The following is a 16,489-nucleotide window of genomic DNA, read 5'->3' on the forward strand; positions in this document are numbered from 1 at the left end:
GAACCTACAACCAAAAATACTCTACCCAGCAAGACCCTTCAGATTTGATGGAGAAATCAAAAGTTTTCCAGACAAACAAAAGTTAAGAGAATTCAGCACCACCAAAGCAGCTTTACAACAAATGCTAAATGCATTTCTCTAGGCAGGAAACATGAGAGAAGAAAAAGATATACGGAAAATAAACCCAAAACAATTAAGAAAATGGTAATAAGACCATACATCTCAATAAATATCTCAAATGTAAATGGATCAAATGCACCAACCGAAACGCACAGACTGGCTGAGAGGATGAACGCATGTGCCTGCACGCACCTCACTTACCACGCCTCTCTGCTCGACCCCCAAATGGCGTGCAGTTATTTCATATTGCTAAGTTAGTCATGTTCCCATTAAGGCCTGCCATTGTAATTATCTTTTTTTTTTGCCTGGCTATTAATCGTTAAACATCTTTTGTGATTATGTAACTATTACTCAGTAACACTGTGTCACGATTGGTCAACAGAGAAATAATAGAATTCTACCATTTAATAACAGAATTCTACCATGTAATTTTAAAAAAAGTGTAATCACTTTTGAAAATCCAGATGCACATCAGCATTATCTCAGAATTTTCTGAAAAATGCAAACGCCCAGGTATTGCCTTTTCTCTCCAAAGCTCCAGATACGTTTCTAAAGAGCAGTCATGTTTATGTGATTCATTTAGCAGACTCTACGCGATCTTCTACTTTGTCTAGTCTGTCTCACGCTTTCCATTTCCTGTTCAGGCTCACATTTCATTTACTTTTTGTTTTCCAGTTTCTCCATCTCTTCTTTTTTCCTTGATGTTCTTTCTCAAGCTTTATCAAGCAGAGAGAAAAGCTTTGGTATAGATAGATAGATAGAATGTAGGTATAATATACATATTTAGAGGACTTATTAATTTTTGCCTAACTAAAACTTTATGACATTTTGAATCCACTTGTTTGACTTAGTGTGAATAGAATGCTAGATTTCTAATTTCAAAGAAATAGATATGCAACAAGCAGCAAAAGTTTACTGCACAAGGAACCACAGTCAACATCTTTAATATTCTGAAATGGAAAACAACCTCAAAAGTAATAATGTGTATTTGTATAACTGAATCACCTGCTGTGCACCTGAAACATTGTAAGTCAAATATACTTCAATAAAATATATACTAAGAAAAAAATAAGAATAAAAAAGAATCAAGAGGAAATAGAACATCTAATAGATAAATTACTAGTGGCAAAATTAAAGCAGTAGTCAAAAAACTCCCAAAAAACCACAAACCAGATGGTATTACAGTTGTATCCAACCAGACATCTAAAGAACATTTAACGCCTAGCATTCTCAAACTATTTCCGAAATATGAAGCAGTGACACTTCCAAACTGACTGTATGAGGCTTTTTACCCTAAAACCAAAAGCAAGACAAAGCTACTACAAGAAAAGAAAATTAAAGTTCAAAATCCTTGATGAACATAGATGCAAATACACTGAGCAAAATATTAGCAAACAAAAATCAATAGCACATTAAAAGGATCATATACCTGATCAAGGGGAGTTTGTTCCAGGAATGCAAGGATAGCGCAACATCCACAAGGCAGTCAACATGATCCACCACACTAACAAAGCCAAGGATGAAACTTGTCTGATTGTCCCAATAGATGCATAAAAATCATAGAAAAAACTCAGCAACCATTTACGATAAAAGCGCTCAACAAAGTGAGTATAGAAGGAACATCGCTCGACATAAGAAAGGCCATATGTGACAAACCCACAGATGACGTCACACTCAACCGCGAGAGGCTGCATATCCACAGATGACGTCACACTCAACAGCAAGGGGCTGCAGCCTTTTCTCTGAGATCAGGAACAAGACAAGGGTGCCCATTGTCACATGTATTCAACACAGTACCGGAAGATCCCAGTCAGAGCAATCAGCCATCAATAAATCAAGAAATGAGAGGCATTAAAATAAAAGGCAATCAAGCTGGAAAGGCAATGGTAAAGCCGCCACTATATGCAGGTTATATGATACTGCATATAGAAAACCCTAAAGACACCACCAAAGAGCAGAACTGTTCTAAAGAAGAAAATGAAAAAAAAATACTGTTCTAAATAATAAATGAATTTAGTAAAGATGCAGGATACAAAATTAATAAATAGAAATCTGCTGCATTTCTATATAATAATAATCTATCAGAGACAGAAATTAATTAATTCCATTTGCAATTACATCTGAAAGAATAAAATTCCATGGAAAACTTTAGTAAAGGAGGTAAAAGCCCTGTACTCTGAAAACAAAGACACTCATGAAAGAAACTAAAGACAGCACAGACAGACGGAAAGATGTACTACACTCACGGGTCAGAAGAACGAATGTCGGTGAAATGGCCTTACTCCCCAAAGCAATCTGTATATTTGATGCAATCCCTATCAAAACACCAACACCATTTTTTTGCAGAACTGAAACAAATAATCCTTAAATTTTTAATGAAATCACCAAAGACCCTCAATGGCCAAAGTAATCTTGAGAAAGAAAAACAAAACTAGAGGCATCACACTCCCTGAATTCAAACTGCATTTCTGCTGTGGCTGCTGCTAAGTCGTTTCAGTTGTGTCCGACTCTGTGCGACCCCACAGATGGCAGCCCACCAGGCTCCCCAGTCCCTAGGATTCTCCAGGCAAGAACACTGGAGTGGGTTGCCATTTCCTTCTCCAATGCATGAAAATGAAAAGTGAAAGTGAAGTCACTCAGTCGTGTCTGACTCAGCAGCCCCATGGACTGCAGCCCACCAGGCTCCTCCATCCGTGGAATTTTCCAGGCAAGAGTACTGGAGTGGGTTGCCATTGCCTTCTCCATCAAACTGTATTACAGAGCCATAATAATCAAAACAGTATGGTTCTAACAGAAAAACGAACAGAACAGGGAAATCTAGAAATGAGCCCAAGCACTTATGGTTTATACAATGGGGGAAAGACAGTCTCCTAACTAAATATATTGGAGAAGGAAATGGCAACCCACTCCAGTACACTTGCCTAGAAAATCGCATGGACGGAGGAGCCTGGTGTCCATGGGGTCACAAAGAATCAGACACGACTTTGGACACCACTGTCTCATACCTTATACAAAAACAAATTCAAAATGGATTAAAGACTTGAATACAAGACTGGAAACCCCAAAACTCCTAGAAGAAAACATAGGCAGTAAATTCTTTGAAATCATTCTTAATAATATCTTTTTGAATCTGTGTCCTCAGGAAGGTTGACAAAAGCAAAAATAAACAAATGAATTTCATATCAAATTATAGGCTTCTACACAACAAAGGAAATCAGTAACAAAATGAAAAGGCAAGCTGCAGAGTGCGACAACACATCTGCATATCACATGCTTGGTGGGGGGTTAGCACCCAGAATTCACATGCTTGGTGGGGGGTTAGCACCCAGAGTCTTTATGTATAAGCTGATCTGTCGTTGCTGTTAGCTTCAAAGTCACGTCTGACTCTTTGGGACCCCATGCACTGTAGTCTGCCAGGCCCTTCTGTCCATGGGATTTCCCAGGCAAGAGTACTGGAGTGGGTGGGCATTTCCTTCTCCAGAGCATCTACCCAACCCAGGGTCTGAACCTGCATCTCCTGCTTGGCAGGCAGAATCTTTAAAACTGAGCTGCCTGGGAAGCCTGAAAGAACTGATACAACCTAATTTTAAAAAATTTTTATTAAGAAATGGGCAGAGGACCTGAATAGACACTTTTTCTGAAGAAGACATACAGATGACAAACAGGCACATTTTAAAACACTCGGCTCCACTGATTATCAGGAAATGCAACGCTCGACGCCACTGATTATCAGGAAATGCAATCCTCGATGCCACTGATTATCAGGAAATGCAATGCTCGACTCCACTGATTATCAGGGAAACGCAGTCAGAATGTGATGAGATATTACTACCTCACACCTTCTAGAATGCTGTTACTAAGAAGACAAAAAATGACAGGTGTTGGTGAGGATGTGGAGAAAAAGGAACCCCTGTCCATTGTTGGCTGGTGTTCACTCACTCAGTCATGTCCGACTCTGTGACCCCGTGGACTGCAGCACGCCAGCCTGCCCTGCCCACCATCTCTGGAAGCTTGCTCAAGCTCATGTCCATTGAGTCGGTGATGCCATCCACCTCGTCCTCTGTCGTCCCTTTCTCCTCCTGCCTTCAATCTTTCCCAGAGTCGGCTTTTTGCATCAGTGGCCAAAGTACTGGAGCTTCAGCTTCAGCACAGTCCTTCCAATGAGTATTCAGGATTGATTTCCTTTAGGATTGACTGGTAGGAATGTAAATTGGGGGAGCCACTATGGAAAACAGGATAGAGGTTCCTCAAAAAATTAAAAATAGAACTACCCTCAGTTCAGTTCAGTTCAGTCGCTCAGTCATGTCCGACTCTTTGCGACCCCATAAATAGCAGCATGCCAGGCCTCCCTGTCCATCACCATCTCCTGGAGTTCACTCAGACTCACGTCCATCGAATCCGTGATGCCACCCAGCCATCTCATCCTCGGTCGTCCCCTTCTCCTCCTGCCCCCAATTCCTCCCAGCATCAGAGTCTTTTCCAATGAGTCCACTCTTCGCATGAGGTGGCCAAAGTACTAGAGCTTCAGCTTTAACATCATTCCTTCCATAGAAATTCCAGGGCTGATCTCCTTTAAATTGGACTGGTTGGATCTCCTTGCAGTCCAAGGGACCCTCAAGAGTCTTCTCCAACACCACAGTTCAAACGCATCAATTCTTTGGCGCTCAGCCTTCTTCACAGTCCAACTCTCACATCCATACATGACCACAGGAAAAACCATAGCCTTGACTAGACGGACCTTAGTCGGTAAAGTAACTACCCTACAATCCAGCAGTTCCACTTTTGAGACTCCAAAGGCAATAAAAATGCTAATTTGAAAAGATATATGCACCCCTACATTTGTTGCAGCATATTTAAAATAGCCAAGATATGAAAGCAACCCAAGTGTCCATCAACAGATGAATGGATAAAGAAGATAGAGAATACACACACGCGTGCACACACATGTGCACACACGCACGCACGCACATGCGCACACACACGCACACACGTGCACACACATGCACACATACACATGTGCACATACACGCGTGCACACATGTGCACACACATGCACATGCGCACACACACATGCGCAGGCTTCTCCGGTGGCTCAGCTGGTAAAGAACCCACCTACCAATGCAGGAGACACAAGAGATACTAGCGCAATCCTGGGGCCAGGAAGATCCCCCAGAGGAGGAAATGGCAACTGCCGGGGTCCAGCCCCGGTGGATCCAGGGAATTCGAAGGGGAGACGGAGTCGGCGTCCTAAGAAAGAACTATTTAATTACAGATAAAAAGAGAGATTAGAAAAGAATAGTGTAGTAGGAAATATTAGTGGAGAAAAGATGCTGAATAACTTGGTTTACGTGGAATACCAATAAAACCTCGAGACAAGAGGTTTGCACCACCTATGTAGGCTGCAGGCTTCCTCCTGTTCTCCCGAAGGAGAGGAGACACTAACACCTCCCGGTCGGATCTTAGAAGCCCAGGCAAAATTAGTAGGCTTGGCGAGCATGCACGCTCCAGATGGGAATTCAGCCAGAAAGTGAGAGAAAGAACGACACGAGGAGACCAGTCTTTCCAGAAACCGATCCGTTTTCTCTACTTTTCAGGTTCACTTATATACTTTTTGTTACACATAGAGATAGAATATAGAGTCACATGGGGTCAGCAGATCTGACCTTTATCAAAATCAGGTGCTTCATATAAAAGGCCTTAGGGGTTTTACATCATCTTCTGGCCAGGGGGCCTGCTAACATTTGTGACCCTTTCTTCTGATAATGGTCAGTCACCCAGAAAACTTATTTTTTCCAGGGGTGATTTTTTCTTAAACCAGGCACCACCCTCCGAAGGTAGCAGATAAAGTTGCATTCCTATAGGGTGAGGGTGTAGTGGGTTACAGTTAAGAAAGGAATTTACTTAGCCTAAGGTTCAACATGATTAATATCAAAGGTTAATACTTATTTCTCCAATATGCTAGTTATATTCATCATAAGGGCAGGGAATATGGAGATTTAGCAGCAAATATTGGCCCAACAAATGAAAAACCCTTCACCAATATACTTCCTAATCAACCCACTATACTATACTAATAATTTTCTAACTTCTCAAAAGAATCTGATTTAGAAAGTTTAAAGCATCTCGTGTCTCTCACGGTTGGGAGGCTGTGAACAATCACATGTGGCCGGACAATCCTGCTCAGGCAGGCTAGAGAAACTTCAGAGGAGTTTGTAAGTTGAAACACTCTTGTCACGCCCAGGAATTTTTATTAACTGGAGTTGTACGTTAACTCCTTCTCCGAGAGAGGTGGTGGGGGATAGCCCCCCATAAAGTCAGAGGTATAGGTGAGAGCATAAAACAGTAAAGTAGGCAGACTCTGGTTTTGGGGGTAGATGCTCAGGAACAGGGGGTCTCCTGAGGCTCAATCCCGCCTTTGCGTATGCCGAGCCTCCTTCCTCATGACCTTTGCCACGGGCGGAGTTCCTCATGCTGGCTCCCAGCAGGCAACCAGCTCAGTATTCCTGCCTAGAAAACTCCATGGACAGGAGCCTGGTGGGTTATAGTCCATGGGGTTGCAACAGAGCCAGACATGGCCACGCGCACACGTGTGCGCACACACACACACACACACACACACACACACACACAACGAAATATCACTCAGCCATGTAAATGACTGACAGCACAGATGGCCCTGGAGGGTGTTGTGCTGAGGTAAATAAGCCAGACAAAGAGACACAGGCCGCACAATCTCACTTGTATGTGGGATATAAAACAATACAGATTCATAGATACAGAGAACAAACTTGATAGACTGATGGTTGCCGGAGAGGAGGAAGGTGGGAGGCTGAACGATATGAGTGAAGATTAAGAGGCACAAGCTTGCAGCTATGAAATAAGTAAGTCACGAGGATGTAACACGCAGAATACAGAATACAGTTTAAAATGTTATAACTTTAAGTGGTAACTAGACTTAAAGCAGTGATCACCTCATAATATACACGTCAAATCACCATGTTGTACACCTGAAATGACTATAATGCTGAATGTTTTGAGACTTAAATTTTTAAAATATGATGTGCAGCACTTCTGTGCAGTCTCAACCTCATGACCCTGAAATATTGCTTCCCAGAATTTCCTTCTCTGTGGCATTCTAGGTTAGCACTGGTCTCTAAAGAAAGTCACTCCAGATCTGGAAGGCAGAAGGGAAGCAGGGCCCACTGTTCTCTGAGGGGCAGGGTAGAGTCCCTGGTGCTGTGGCAGCTCATTCATTGTCACTGACCTCTGACCTGGCTGGCTGGCCTAGAGCTGTAGCTCCTCCAACTCCACCGGTCCTCCCCAGCTTCCCCAGGCCCTGAGCCAGGTGTGTGCACGTCTCCATGATGAAAGACACCAGCTTTTCCTGCAGGTCTGAAGTCTGGCTTTCCCACAAGCCACCCACTTTATGCAGATTGGAGGCAGTGAAAGACAGACATGGGTCCTACTAGGAGAGACAGACACGTGCTCTAACTCACCTTTGTGGGCTCTCATTTCTCCTCAGTGTTATTTGCATCTAGTCTTCCATCCTGATCGTAGATCTGAGATTCAGAGACTTCCAGCTGAGAACCAGAGGCAGAGACAACAGCCTGCATAGCCCATCCCACCAGCTCCCAGTCACAGAAGATCCAACTCAATAATAAATCTCTTATTCTATGTCAAAACCTGGCTGTTACAATACGGTAGCTGGTAGCTATGTGACAAGGTACTTGAGATGAAACTACTTCAGACTCAGATGTACTGAAGTGTGTCATCATCCATAAACTTTCAGAGACGAAGTAATAACATGGGGTATCTAGAATAAAGAACAAATAACTCCAAAAATAATGATGACATTCTTCTATCTGTAAGCCTTTAAGGCTTTCCCTTGCACTCAAAATAAAGTCTAAACTCGCTTATATAACACAGAACCTTCAGTCACAACTCTACTCTCCAGCCAAACGGAAACCATCTGCAGCCACCCGGTTCTTTCTCCTCTCCTCTCTGCTCCCTCCCTCCATCCCCTCCCCTCTAGCTCTCCTTGCCTGCTTCCCTTCCTCCTTCCCAACCTTCCCATAGGCTCTTCCACCTATAGCATCCTGCTCTTACACCTCTCTCTCACACACACACTCACACACACACACCTCTTTCTCCTTGATAATATAATTTATACCTTACCATTTTCCCGAGAAGGCAATGGCACCCCACTCCAGTACTCTTGCCTGGAAAATCCCATTGACGGGGGAGCCTGCTGGGCTGCAGTCCATGGGGTCGGGAAGAGTCAGACAGGACTGAGCGACTTCCCTTTCACTTTTCACTTTCATGCATTGGAGAAGGCAATGGCAACCCACTCCGGTGTTCTTGCCTGGAGAATCCCAGGGACGGGGGAGCCTGGTGGGCTGCCGTCTCTGGGATCGCACAGAGTTGGACCCGACTGAAGCGACTCAGCCGCAGCAGCAACCTGGCTCCAAGAATTCAGTTTGAAAATACTTCCATAAGCGTTCCTTCTTTTCTTACCACCTGGCTTTTCGATCTTTCTCCTTATCGTCACCTCATCTTTGTCCCTCTAATTCCCAATAACTTCTCACAACTTGGATGCTCAGTTCAGTTCGGTCGCTCAGTCGTGTCCCACTCGTGTGGTCCCTGGGGTCACAAAGATGGGACACGACTGAGCGAGTAAACAGCAGCAGCCTCTGAGATACTCTGGGAGTCTCTATCACGCCCCATCAGAGCTGTTTATTTAGCTGCCACCCCTAGTGCACACTTTACTCTCTGAGCGCCCTTTGTGGCGGATGCCGCGAGGTCCTGCCCAGGTTTCCCCTCAGTAACGAAGACCTCAGCCTCGCCGAGAGTGGGAAAGCTGCCGGTAGAGGCCCGTGGGCCGCGGCCGCTTGGGGACTGCAGCAAACACGCCGAGAAGGGCCGAGGCCCGCAGGCGCAGCCCCCGAGGGGCGACCGACAGCGACACGGCTGCTGAGGCTCCAGCCCTCCCGCCGGCAGACGGCGCCTCTGCAGGCGCGTCCTCAGCCTCCCGCGGGCAGGGCTGCGGCCTCCGCTGAGCCTGCCTGGCGGTTCAGCTTCCCCTGGCTCCCCTCCAGTCCTTCCCTCCCCTTCCGCAGATGCCGCTTCCAAGAACGCTCCAGAAAGCCTCTCGCACCCCAACACCTGTGTTCCCCAGGGAACCCAACCCGAAACACCCTCGTCCCCCCATCCCTTGGCACAGGGCCTATAACGGGGCGCGGTAAACCCTCGGCTTCTTAAATGCAAGACTCAGATGGCGAAGATTCCGATACTCCGGAAACACCGCAACACGCGCGCGGCACAGCTGAGGGGCCGCCGCCGGCTGCTTCAGACCCTTCGAAGGCCCTCCAGAAGCCTGAACACATGTCGGTCCAGGGTTACACAAACTGACCTCCATGCTCCAACCTTCTGGGTGCTCCCGCAGTCTCAGCCAGCAGCTCCTTGAGGCTGATTAATCAGACAAGGCCACCCAGCCAGGTTGAAGGAACCAAATTCTGACCGGGGTAGCTAGCGTTTCTGAAGACTTACTTGCAAATTAACTAAACTATCTTATTCTTAAATGGCAAAAGATGAACAGAACACTCCAGTAAGATGTTAGTGAAGGAAGAACCAAAGAGAAAGTAAAATATAAGCCTTCTTCATGGCCAGTCAGCAATAAGGAGCTCAAGCTGCCTGAAATTCACCACGGAAAGTGCTGGGGAATGAGGTGGGGGTCAGACAGGGCCGAGTCATAATAGACAGAGAAATTAGGTTTTTTAATATATAGCATCAAAATATCTCAAACTTTCCTTCAAGTTGATAATGACATTTATTTACAAATCACATTAGTTGCCTTTTAATTTTGATTTCATTTTCCAAAGAATAATTTCCCTTTAGAATTATTAAATTAATGTTTCCTGAGTTACTCCCTCTAAATCTAATCTACTCACAGAGATTGAGTTATCTTTTCAGCACATTAGGCTCAGATACTTTCTTACTTAATTGTCATTTAATACAAAAAAATTAAGTCTATTAGTAAGCAGAAGAAATATGATAGGGGAGTGAAGGCAAGGCTATATTGTCACATTAGAACAATAAAAATCAATATAATAGTCTAATTTCAAATACTGTGAATTCTGTTGGAAGGTAAATATTTACAAAATAACCCTATATCCTTCAAAAACTGTGGTACACAGGCTTACACTGACATTTTCGAGCATCCTATCCATGTGGTTGCACCTAAGGAGACAAATAGCGTTCATTTGGGTCTCCATCATAGCAGTTGCTATGACCTAAAAGCACTTTGTGCAGTTATTTCTACATCTGTCCCACTGCCTGCCTAGAATGCCAGCTCCACGGGGCTGGGATCAGGTGTGTTGCTGCTGCTGGCCTGTGTTTTATCTCTAGCACCTAATACAGCATCTCTCTCACAGTTCAGTTCAGTTCAGTTCAGTCGCTCAGTCGTGCCCGACTCTTTGCGACCCCATGAATCACAGCACACCAGGCCTCCCTGTTCATCACCAGCTCCCAGAGTTCACCCAGACTCACATCCATCGAGTCTGTGATGCCATCCAGCCATCTCACCCTCTGTCATCCCCTTCTCCTCCTGCCCCCAATCCCTCCCAGCATCAGAGTCTTTTCCAATGAGTCAACGCTTCGCATGAGGTGGCCAAAGTACTGGAGCTTCAGCTTTAGCATCATTCCTTCCAAAGAAATCCCAGGGCTGATCTCCTTCAGAATGGACTGGTTGGATCCCCTTGCAGTCCAAGGGACTCTCAAGAGTCTTCTCCAACACCACAGTTCAAAAGCATCAATTCTTCGGCACTCAACCTTCTTCACAGTCCAACTCTCACATCCATACATGACCACAGGAAAGACCATAGCCTCGACTAGACGGACCTTAGTCGGCAAGGTAATGTCTCTGCTTTTGAATATGCTATCTAGGTTGGTCATAACTTTTCTTCCAAGGAGTAAGCGTCTTTTAATTTCATGGCTGCAGTCACCATCTGCAGTGATTTTGGAGCCCCCAAAAATAAACTCTGACACTGTTTCTACTGTTTCCCCATCTAATTCCCATGAAGTGATGGGACCAGATGCCATGATCTTCGTTTTCTGAATGTTGAGCTTTAAGCCAACTTTTTCACTCTCCTCTTTCACTTTCATCAAGAGGCTTTGTAGTTCCTCTTCACTTTCTGCCATAAGGGTGGTGTCATCTGTGTATCTGAGCTTATTGATATTTCTCCTGGCAATCTTGATTTCAGCTTGTGCTTCTTCCAGCCCAGCATTTCTCATGATGTACTCTGCATAGAAGTTAAATAAGCAGGGTGACAATATCCAGCCTTGAAGTACTCCTTTTCCTCTTTGGAACCAGTCTGTTGTTCCATGTCCAGTTCTCGCGAGTGACACTCAGTAACTAATTGGAGAAGAAGAATCAATGATTGATGTACAATTGTGAGCAGAAAAAAAAGTCATTTTGGGGGATTTCAGTTACACTGCTAGCAACCTGAGAGATACTGACAAAACTGTTGGAATCATTAAAACCTTGGTTTTTAACTTTTAATCACATCTGATCGAGTTCAGTTCAGTTCAGCTGCTCAGTCATATCCGACTCTTTGTGACCATCTTGTCAAGGGAAATGGTAAAAAAAAAAAAAAAAAAAACCACGTCTGTTTAATTCTCAGATGCTACCTGTGCCTGTATTGGATTATCATCCCAATCAGTGGGCAGAGCTGGGGAAAAGGAGACTGGATGAGACGTTAACTCTTGCTATGAGCTCAGCTTCTCTGGTGGCAAGTCACAGAAACCCAGGGGCCAACTTAAAGAAGGAGAGCTTAAGCTCCCAAAACAAAAATAAACAGATACCTCTATTGGGACTTTGACTGGAAGACAATTATAGACCAGTTTGAGGATATCTCATTTATTGACAACATTGACACTCTTAGCTATGAAAATTTGTTCTCTCTTCATTACAACATCGAACCATTCATTGAAACATACATTCACTGAATGTGTTTCTTTCAATGAATACATTCATTGAAACATTGTATATGTGTCAATGATTTTTTTATATTTTTCCTCATAAAGGTATTGCACGTCTGTTAGATTTACTTCTAGATTTTTCTATACACATATACACACAACTGTGTCAATATTTAAGTAATATAACTTAAAAATATATATTCTAAGTGGTTGCTTGATGCATACATGAAAATTAAATTGGACAGTGTACACTGATTTTATAACAGCCTGTATCATCCAGTCATAGTTGTGTAACAAACCACCCAGAGCTCACTGGCTGTGTTCCTGTGCTTCTCTTGGGAGAAGAGAAGATATATACAATCTTTCGCGTCCATGAGATGTGAGCTGTTTGGTCCATTATCTTGTGCAGACTGTAAATCTGAGGAATTGGTGGGAGGACTTCATCCTGAGGGCAAGTCATACCACGTGGTCCTCAGCCCCGCTCTAAGTGAACGGCGGATGCAGAACGGCATTCCCGCAGTGGCGGCAAGCATATCTCCCCAGCAGGCTCCTCCAAGGCGTGACCTACCGGCGCCCTCTCCCCTCGAACCCGGGCAGAAGTACGACCGCTTTGGTGAATGGAGAATGGCAGCAACAACCCCGTGACTTCTGAGGCTGGATCATAAAAGTTGCTGCAGCTCCTGCGAGGCTCATGGGAATTATTTTCACACTGAGAGCTCTGCACCACCCTGTAAGCAGCCCAACCACCAACCACCCAAAAGCCTCCGTGCTGTGAGGAAGCCAAGACCCACGGAAAGACCACACACAGGTAATCCACTTGACAAACCCAGACAAGGTTCCGGCCAACAGCTAGCACCAACATCCAGACGTGCAAGTGAAGAAGCCATCTTTGGAAACGGACCTTCTCTCTCAGCCATTTGCGTTTCCCCAGCTGAAGTCTCAGCTACCACAAAGCGGAGCAATCAGTCACCTCCACGCCCTTATTGAACTGCCCACCCGAAGGATCTAGGGGCATAAAAATGTCTGATATTTGAAGTTATTGGGGATGGATCCTTGCACAGCAAGTGGGGCAGTCGCTGTTGCTGTTGTTTAGCTGCTGCTAAGTCATGTGCAACTCTTTGCAACCACATGGACTGTAGCCCACCAGGCTCCTCTGTCCTGGGGATTCCTCAGGCAAGAATAGTGGAGTGGGTTGCCATTTCCTCCTCCAGGGGATGATCCCAGGGGTGAAACCTGCATCTCCGGCATTGGCAGACGGATTCTTTCCTGCTGAGCCACCAGATGGAACAGGAGGTTAGCCAAATCCTCCTGAGACCTTCAGCAACTGGGAACCGAGAGCCTTATTTCTAACTTCACTGCAAAGTCAACCATGTCAGAGCAAAGCTATGAGAATGCTGGCATCTACATCCCAGCCTACTTGCTTGAAATCGAGAGGATTCGTTTGCTCTGGAAATGATGCGTAATCCTGAATCAGCCTCTGCCTGCGTGGGGCTGTGTTTGTGTGGTGGGGGTGTCTCTATTTTCCCATGAAAAGGTCATAAGTCCTTGCCAGGTATTTTTGAGTACAGGATCAAGGGAGCTGACAGAAGAGACAGCCATGCCCACTGCGTCTCTGAGGAACTGACCCAGCCAGATTTCAAAGTGAGCCTGATTCTGTTGCTTTAGCTTTATTCTGTGTTTTCTGAAAGGATGCTTTGCTCAGCTGCTTTTATAATATTCTTTTCTAACTAGGACAACTAGAGAAAGAAACACACATGGGGGGGGGGGGGAGGAACTGTTGAAAACACCCACTGTGTTGAATAATTAACTATTCCCCCAAATACATTTAGCCGACAGAAGCTGGACTGAACTCAAATCTTCCAGGGTCTTCTGTGTTCTCGTGTGGACTGCCCCTTTCCAGCCCCTAAAGCAGCATTCTTCCAACTTCTTTCTCTGACTGTAACGGAGAAAAAATACCCACAAGCCTTCCTGTTACATTCCCACTTTCAAAGGAGTTGCTCAGAATATCACCCCAGTCAATTCAGAAGACTTTCTTTAAAGTGATTGTACTTCCAACCTGAGTAATTCACACAACTATAAAAGCCCAGCTTCCCACAAAAGATGATTACATGCTAAAAAGACATTTGATTGTAAAATTCTGAGCAACTCAGAATTGGCTTATGGAAGGGAGCCAATGAATCCTTTGAGGGAAAATGTATTTTCATCTTTTCCAGAAATTGTTTGTTCTCAGTTTGGAAGAGGGAAGTATCTCGACTTCACAGTTTGAGGGACTTCACCTTGGAGCAAGAATTCCAGCTGTCAGAATCCCAAGACAGGAGCACTAATCCACAACCTCTCCGTGGGAGACAGAAGCATTCCCACACCAGACGGAGCGCCAGCTCTGTGAAGCCTGGCAACAGCCACTGCTGCCTCTTTCTGGAATAAAAGGCCATTTTAAGATTTTTAGAAGTCCTCCTATTTGTAAAAATCAAACCCAGGTCACTTCTTTGAAAGGGAAAGTGCCAGCAGCCTACAGTTTTGCTTTCCATGCCGTTCAAATCTCACAGGAAGATGCTGAGGTGGGGGAATTATTACAGGAGGAACCGTGGTACTAGGAAGCCCGGGCTCTGAGAGGCGGAGGCTGCAGGTGGTCCCTAGTCTCCAGAGATATTCCCAGCAGCCTCTGCCCCACTGTTTGCGCTCACCACGCCCTCAGCAAAGGTGGAGCTTATAGCATCGCCCTGTGACTCTTCACTGGGTTTCCTATTGCTTTGACCAACTGAATGATGAGGAAGTGGGTTCTTAGACATCTCAGACCTCTGTCTCCTTCAAGGACCCTTAAAAGTCAGTGAAGCATGCTGTCTTTTTTAAGGTTTATTGAACATTTATTACACGTCAGACACTGAGGAGACAATAATAAATTATGAATACTGCCTTACAAGAGCCCACATTCTAGAAGATGTATATAAAACCTCTGAGCTTAGTCCCAGAGAATGCTTAGAAAAAATTGATAATGATCACTATGGTCTATCAGATGCTGACGGTCTATGAGGCGTAAGTCTTGCCTTCAGTATAGTTTTTAGTCAATTCACTCATTCACAGCCGCACTGGCCCTGTCACTGTGTGGGGCCTGCTCCAGCTGCACCGAGCAGGGGCTGCCTCTGCGGCGGTGCACAGGCTTCTCACTGCGGCGCTCTCCATTGTGGCGAGGCACAGGCCCTCGGCACAGCGGCTGCGGGAGCCATGGGCTTAGCTGCTCGGAAGCGTGTGGAATCTTCCCAGACCAGGAAGCACACCTGTGTCCCCTGCGCTGGCGAGTGGAGTCCCGTCCACTGCACCACCTGGGAAGTCCTCAGTGTGATTCCAGCCTACTGTAAGATCTAGGACTAACACAGAATACCCAGCAAGAGTACTGATGTCATACTCTAAACTCTACAGATGCTGCCCGAGAAATACAGCAACTGGAAAATGCGGTGTGGGGTAGTCCTCCGAGGCATGGCAGAGGTGAGAATGAGTCAGGCTTCATCGAGGCCAGCAAGTTCTGCAGAGGCAATGTGATCGGGGCAGCTGATGGGAAAAAATCTTAAGCAAAGTGATAACAAGACCAGTATTGAGGATAGCACTTTCTGCCCCAGTGGAAACACTCTACGTCTGTGCTAACCGCCGCACTAGCCCCTGGCCACATGCCGCTGTGGCACTCTTGACATGTGGTCAGTGTAACTGAGAATGAAATTTCAATTTATCTAATTAGAGTACATCATGAGAAAGGCTGCACTGGAAGAAACACAAGCTGGAATCAAGGTTGCCGGGAGAAATATCAGTAACCTCAGATATGCAGATGACACCACCCTGATGGCAGAAAGTGAAGAGGAGCTAAAAGCCTCTTGATGAAAGTGAAAGGGGAGAGTGAAAAAGTTGGCTTAAAGCTCAACATTCAGAAAACGAAGATCATGGCACCCGGTCCCATCACTCCATGGGAAATAGATGGGGAAACAGTGGAAACAGTGTCAGACTTTATTTTGGGGGGCTCCAGAATCACTGCAGATGGTGACTGCACCCATGAAATTAAAAGACGCTTACTCCTTGGAAGAAAAGCTATGACCAATCTAGATAGTATATTCAAAAGCAGAGACATTACTTTGCCGACTAAGGTCCATCTAGTCAAGGCTATGGTTTTTCCAGTGGTCATGTATGGATGTGAGAGCTGGACTGTGAAGAAGGCTGAGCGCTGAAGAATCGATGCTTTTGAACTGTGGTGTTGGAGAAGATTCCTGAGAGTCCCTTGGACTGCAAGGAGATCCAAACAGCCCATTCTGAAGGAGATTAGTCTTGGGTGTTCTTTGGAAGGAATGATGCTAAAGCTGAAGCTCCAGTACTTTGGCCACCTCATGCAAAGAGTTGACTCGTTGGAAAA

The sequence above is a fragment of the Ovis canadensis genome, chromosome 1 (genome assembly GCF_042477335.2).
Source record: "Ovis canadensis isolate MfBH-ARS-UI-01 breed Bighorn chromosome 1, ARS-UI_OviCan_v2, whole genome shotgun sequence".
NCBI lineage: Eukaryota > Metazoa > Chordata > Mammalia > Artiodactyla > Bovidae > Ovis > Ovis canadensis.